Below are 6,642 nucleotides of genomic sequence, written 5' to 3' on the forward strand. Positions count from 1 at the left end.
TGTGATGTCATCAAACAGCTGGTCACAGTGTTCCCTCCTACACCTCTGGCTATGGGATGTCCTATGAGCTGGAGTGTCTGCTTGATGCCATGTGGCATCATCTGCTAGATGCAGAGGTGTCTCCTCACCTTAGGGGTTGAGACAAGAAGATAAAAGAAGAAACGGCCTTGAGGTTGTCTTCATATGGTCTGACTCAGCCCTACATGCACTCAGCCATTCATTCATTCCCACACAAATGCTGACAGGTGTCCAGACAGTGGTGCATTTACAGCAGATCTTGAAATTGCTACAAGTTTTAAGATAGTATGAGGGGCAAATTGGGCTTGCCTTGCTCTTCTCTGGGCTCTTTTACAGGAACAAGACCAGAGTGCAATGACACCATGGTAAGTGCTCTCTTGGCTACCTACTTTCAGGCTGCTCACCCTCCCCGCCTCTAAGGAAAAGCACCCTTCTTTCAAAACTCTGCTCTCCTGTCCCAGTCTCAGATTCTTGGCACCCTGTGTGACATCTCCCTGGCCAGAGTGTCCAGGCAGCACAGAGCATGCCTCTTTGCACTTACAAGTAATGACCCTGCAGGCTATGACCTGCCACTTGTGCAGCCCATTCTGTTTATGAATGTCTTGGAACTGTGGAAGGGAGATGCTTGCTTGCTTGCTTGCTATGATGGCTCTTTGGAAAGGTTGACAGTCCCACAGAACCTGCAGGCTGCTTTTTAAAACTTTTTATGGCTGTGCTACAGCTTTCTTTCACTAGAAGGCTACCGGGTAGTAAAAGCAGCCATTGGTGGTGCCCTGCAGTTGGAATCTGTCCCAGTGCAGATGTTTTGCCCAAAGAGCATCACTGCTTCCACTCAAGGCCAGTAAGACAAACCAGCTTCACCCTGCCTCCCCTAGTCATCTGCCTGCTCTCCTGTTGCCCTGAAAGATGACACCCTGTAGGATGACATTGCACTACATCCCTGACATGCCAGCCAGCCAGAAAGATGACAGCATACCCTGTTTCTAAACTTCAGACTGTCACGGGCCATGGGAGAAGTCAGGCCATACGAAGGGGCAGGAACACAGGACCTCATGGGTGGTCTGTAAGTAAAAACCTTTGCTTGCTCCTCACTGTATCATGTTCATACCATGGGATCGGGGGAGGGAGGGCGGGGAGTATGGAGAGAAAGTGCTGCAGGGGATTGTCTATGATTCTATGATTCAGTCTTTAAGGTTAGGGACAGAAATTGCACATAAACTGGTATAAGTGATCGGAAACTGGTTTAAACCTGTAACAGAACAGAAGTTCAGTGCACATAAACCAGTTTCAAAATGGCTGAAACTGATTTAAGATCAGCCTGGATGGATGTAGTTTAGGTTAAACCGGTTTATCAAACTTCTGTCCCAGATTCCCTCCTTATTCAAGTTACCTCACAGTCCCCCAGCATCCCAGGATGCATTGCAGCCCCCTGCTAGCCCCCTCCCCCAGCACAGCTCCACTGAGTCACAAATGCCACAGCCCCACCCCCTCACCAGCACCCACTGGTGAACTGCAGTGGGGCTGGGGGGGAATGGACTCCTGTTCCAGCACTCCAGCTGGGGTCTGCACAGTGAGGGGGTGGGGAATAATATGCAAGTAGAATACAAAATTGTAGTGCCTTATACTAATAAAGAAGGAGCTACTCATGGCATTCCTATACTGTTTTAAAGCATCCCTTGTGTTGCAGTTGATGCAAATCCATATTATACATATCTTATCCATTAATACAGATTTTATGGATTAAGCAGGTTGAAGTCATCCCTTTGACAGAAGAAACGAAAAAGAACTTTCCTGCAGGCACAGTTTGGCATATTTAGTGCTGAACAAGATTGAAGAATGGATTCTTGCTTCGCTTTGGATAAATTACAGCAGCGTACAGTTAGTGACTCTGGTTTCCATGCCAAGGAAACAAGCATTTAAAATAGATGCAGGCACTGGGGAATGGCCTGGCCGGCAATAATTTCTTTCTGAAGGTTCTTCCAACATGTTGTATGGTCCACATCTCTAAGGGCAACTTGCACTTTTCTACTACAATAAAACAAAATTTTGATAACTGCTGGGTGATATTTAGTGATTGTCAATCATATATGCAATGTAACTGGTATCTCTAGGGACTGAAGAGGCTGTTGGTGCCTCACGTGATACCCACATATTGATGTATGTGGATCAAATGATGCTAGTATGGGAAGATTTTGTGTTCATTTCTAGCACATGGATATGCTAATGGCTGTCTTAACCTGTTATTCATATTAATGAATGTATATTAGTACAGTGAAAATCCCAAGCTGTATATACCAAAGTTGCACTTTACTTATTGACCTCACATAACTTGGATTTAGTATAACTAACTCAATGGGGGTGCCTATACATGCATGTTTACTGCACAGTAACCACAATTTCTGCACAGTATGGGCATGAATCTACATGTGCTTGTATTGCACAGTAAATATGGCAATTTATGGTGACTTGAGCATAAATTTGATGCCTGAATGTGCAGGTCAGATTTATGCCCTATTATTTACTGAGCAATAACACACATGTAGATGCGTTACTGTTCAATAACCCAGAAGGCTTTCCTGTTGGGTCTGTCACCAGGGGGCCAGCTTGAGTCCAGCCCTAGGGCTCCTGGCTGGCTGCCTCTCTGGCTTTAATTTGGGACTAAAGTTAGTCCCAAGTGCTGATAGCCATGTGGCCAGAAGCTGGAACTCCCCCTGGTGGCCACCAGGGCACATGGCAGGCTGCTGTGATCGGGGACTAAATGTAATCCCAGGTTGCCTGCACATGTAAATGCCAGCCTATTCTCACTTACTGTGCAGTAAATTACTACACAGTAAATTTTAAGACAGAATAAATGCACATGTAGACATGCCCACTGGTAACCAGTCTCTGACTTTTCCACTTTAAGTCCATGCCCATAGAAAAGTAACCTGTGATCTGGTCATGACAGCAGAATACCTCTTCTTGAATTCCAGGAGGTAAAACTAAAAAAATAAAAAGGAAATGTTCCAATAAGGTTTCATAATGATCCATTTTGACCATACAGAAGAGACTGGAAGTGTTGACAGAAGTGACATTTTGCTGCGCAATTGCCCCCTTGAAAGTACTCTACAGCTGTGCCCTTATGGAAGTGCATGGCTGTAGTGTGCTTTAAAAGTGCTCAATTGTGTGACAAGTGAACCCTCATTACATGAGGGTTCCGATAAAGGCACTCCAAAGCCTTCATCTTAACTTTTGTCAGTGCCTGCCCAGGAGCAGGGCTGGGCTTATGCAGCCTGCCCCACTTCTGGTGCTGTCTTCAGAATGGGAGGGGGAGAAGAGAGAGGAGGGAGCTCAGTCTGGGATTGGACCCCCCTTGAGGTGGCGGTGGTGGGGAGATTCCAATCCACCCTCCCCCTCCTCTACAGTGCAGGCTTGGCAAGCCCCAGACCAAGCTCCCTCCCCTCCCTACTCCCACTCCCATCTTGAAGACAACACTGGAACTGGGATCAAGGTGGGCAGGGCTACGGTAGGAGGCTGCAGACATGCAGCTGGTTCTGAAGTGGAGCTCAATCCCCCACTCCCCCGGACCCAACAGAGAATGTCATGGGGGGGAGGGGTCTCTGTAACTCATTGTGCTTCCTATAAAGCACTATGAGTTACAGCAGGGAGCTGCACATATATCAACACTTTTTGTGTGGGCTGCTGTCTAGCATTCAGCACACGGGCAAAAGGACAGAGGGTAATGTGACAGTTCAGGAGTGGAATGAGGGAAGAGCAGTGCTGGCAGAATGACAAGAAAATATTGTAATCATTATTTTTTTTCCAGAAAATATTTACAGGAAGAGAGTCACAAATGGATTTGTGATATTTGTGAAGTATATCCTCTAACAGTCAACCTAGAGGAGAACAAATTACACCAGATAGACAGTAATACATAGTAGAATAAACTAATGTCAACTCTTGTGTTCCATGCCAGTTGTTGTCTCCTAGTATTCTAGATGATGACACTTGAAAATTCCCCAGAAGGGACAATGATGTCACCAAGATTGCTCCCTTGGAAGACATGGCCAAATTTTATTGTCTGTTCAAGTAAAGGGAATCCAGAATAACTCCACCTATCAACTTAGTTATAAATCTGGTGTAATCAAAAACAGAACAACACCCAAAGACATAGCTTCCTGAATGATCGACTGGGGGGGATGACTGCTGCATATGCAGAGGGTGGTTTTCCCACCACCACATTGAGGAAGTTATGAAATATGTGCCAAAATAATGGACTCAAAAGCTGATCCTCTATATGCTGGTGTATGTTCAAAATAACTATCTGGTGGTTATTTTACCAAATTAAGCACTTTTTGCTACTGGCCTAATTCTGGTTGCATTGGTATAAATTAAGTTATTTGAACTGGATACTGTTACTGAATTGAAGGTCAGCATTAATATCCAAGATGGGACAATTTAGCACATTTTTCTGTGAGTAAATTGTTACACCTTTCTAAAAACAGGCATCACTCTTCACTGCTTGCTATATACGTTTACTTCATGTATTGCTTTTTAATTGAAAACTGTTAATTCATTTGTAATTAAAATAAAAGTAGAGCCCATTTATTCCATGTATTTGATATTTGGAGGCATTCACTGGGTGGGGTAAGATCTATTAACGAGCCTATGTGGGACATTAAGGTTTTTTCCTCTACACTAAAATTCTCATGACTGTCATGGGTATGATTATCTCTTAAGTGAATGCAGACATTATTCTAGTCTTAAATTAATTTTTCTTTTGAACATTCCAAATCGTTTATATAAGCAATGCTTCCTGACATGTGCCTCAGATTTCCTTTCTTAAATCCTCCTTATGACTGACCCTTAGTACTAGCTACCTTCAGAATGAGATAGCTTGGCCAGTCATTTCCATGATGTGAGTTTTGGATATTTTAATGAGTTTTTCCCTAAGCAAACATAAAATGATTTTTATCTTGACTTTATTGCTTTTTGTTGACTTTGTGAACCTCCTCAACTGTTGATCAAATTGTGTTCATTTGATTAACAATTGAGGGAGTTTACAACTCTCCCTTTTCCCAGAAAACTCCCTAACAGTCAGAATGTAGTGAAAATTAAGGTTATAACAAGTACTGCCACAATATTTCTAATGTCAAAAACCTAATTCTGAAAAGCATCAAACAGACCAACTGTCTATCACAGACTCAGGATTCATGGCCATGGAGGGATGTTGCGGGGTGCGGAGTGTTGCTTAACACCTGGGTATTTACAGAAGAGTTGTGTTCTCAGTGCCTACCTTTTCTGATTTTATTGTGAATAAAAAGTTGTGTGAATGCCTTGTCTCTATCTTCTATGTCCAGATTAGGACCTAAAACCTAAAATGTTTTATGTCACAACATTAATTCTTATTTTTGCTTTCCAAAAGCAATTTAAACATTCATTATCCACAGCTGTCAAAAATAGATGAGTTACATTTTCATTTTTATTGTGCCCAAATGAACAAATTAACTTAAAAAAAACTGTATTAGATGAACAAACAAGTGAAAATGCATGAAGAAGTCTGAATTTCCTCACTCAAGTTTGGTTAAGTTTTACTTTAAACATATATATATTTTCAAATTTTAGAAAGCTAATTTTAATTTGCTGTGGAGATAAACAGTCTTAGTGGAGGAAGGCAGAGTCGTTTAAACTTCAGCATAGCTAGGTGACAAGAACTCCTGCTGGGAGATATGACAACTGGGGTAGGCAACCCTTAGCATGCTTCCCAGAGTATGGCATGCAAAGGCATTTTGCTTAGCACATGTGCCTTGGGGTAGATGATGGGGAAAGGGCTGGGGCTGTGCTGCTACAACAAGGATCAGCCCCCTGATGGCTCTCTTGCTGCCTGCCCCTGGCACACCAACATCTTAGAAGTCAAGGTTGTGGGAGTTTTTGGCACTCTGCCCAAAAATGTTGCTGCCCCCTGTATTACAATGACCTTAGTTTTGCCACCATTAAAATTTTACATAGATAAAATTGACTTGTATTGCTTACTTTAATGTAAAAACAACATACCTTTCTTAGCAATGAACAGATAGCTTCCACTTCCTGGCACTTGCCATGTATGTGAGAATCTGCATAAATTATATAGTCCTCACTACTCAAGATTTCAAGAGTGGAATTCTTAGTTTTGGTTTTAGTTTTACCATATATGAAGCATCCCAGTTCTATCTAGACTGAATGAAAATCATGCCTGGATGTTCAGTAGTAAGCAGACTACCTGAATAAATAAATTGGGTAGAGTACTCGAGGTGTTTACTAGAAAAATGCCAGCTATTAAAATCCTAAATATTTTTTCTCTATAAAAAGCAAAATCAGTTTTTTTCTAAATTGTAATGTTATTGTAAAAGTTTCAATTCTGAAAATTGACATTTTCTGATGAAAACTGGCATTTTGTGATGCAAAAGCTTTTGTCAAAAAACCCCCCAACTAGCTCTGAATTTGGAACACAGTGCAGAATATTAAATTCTTCTTAGTTCTCCCCTCCTGGTTTTATTCTGTCATTTTCACCCATCCTGTAGCAGTATATTTTATTGGTTCATCTTCCATCTCTTGGCGCCTGGCTCCAGAGTGAGATGCAGGTCCCCCGCCCCCCCCCCCCGCCCC

This window comes from Gavialis gangeticus, unplaced genomic scaffold (assembly GCF_001723915.1).
Source record: "Gavialis gangeticus isolate Ggan-Ray unplaced genomic scaffold, GavGan_comp1, whole genome shotgun sequence".
In the NCBI taxonomy this organism is placed as follows: Eukaryota; Metazoa; Chordata; order Crocodylia; family Gavialidae; genus Gavialis; species Gavialis gangeticus.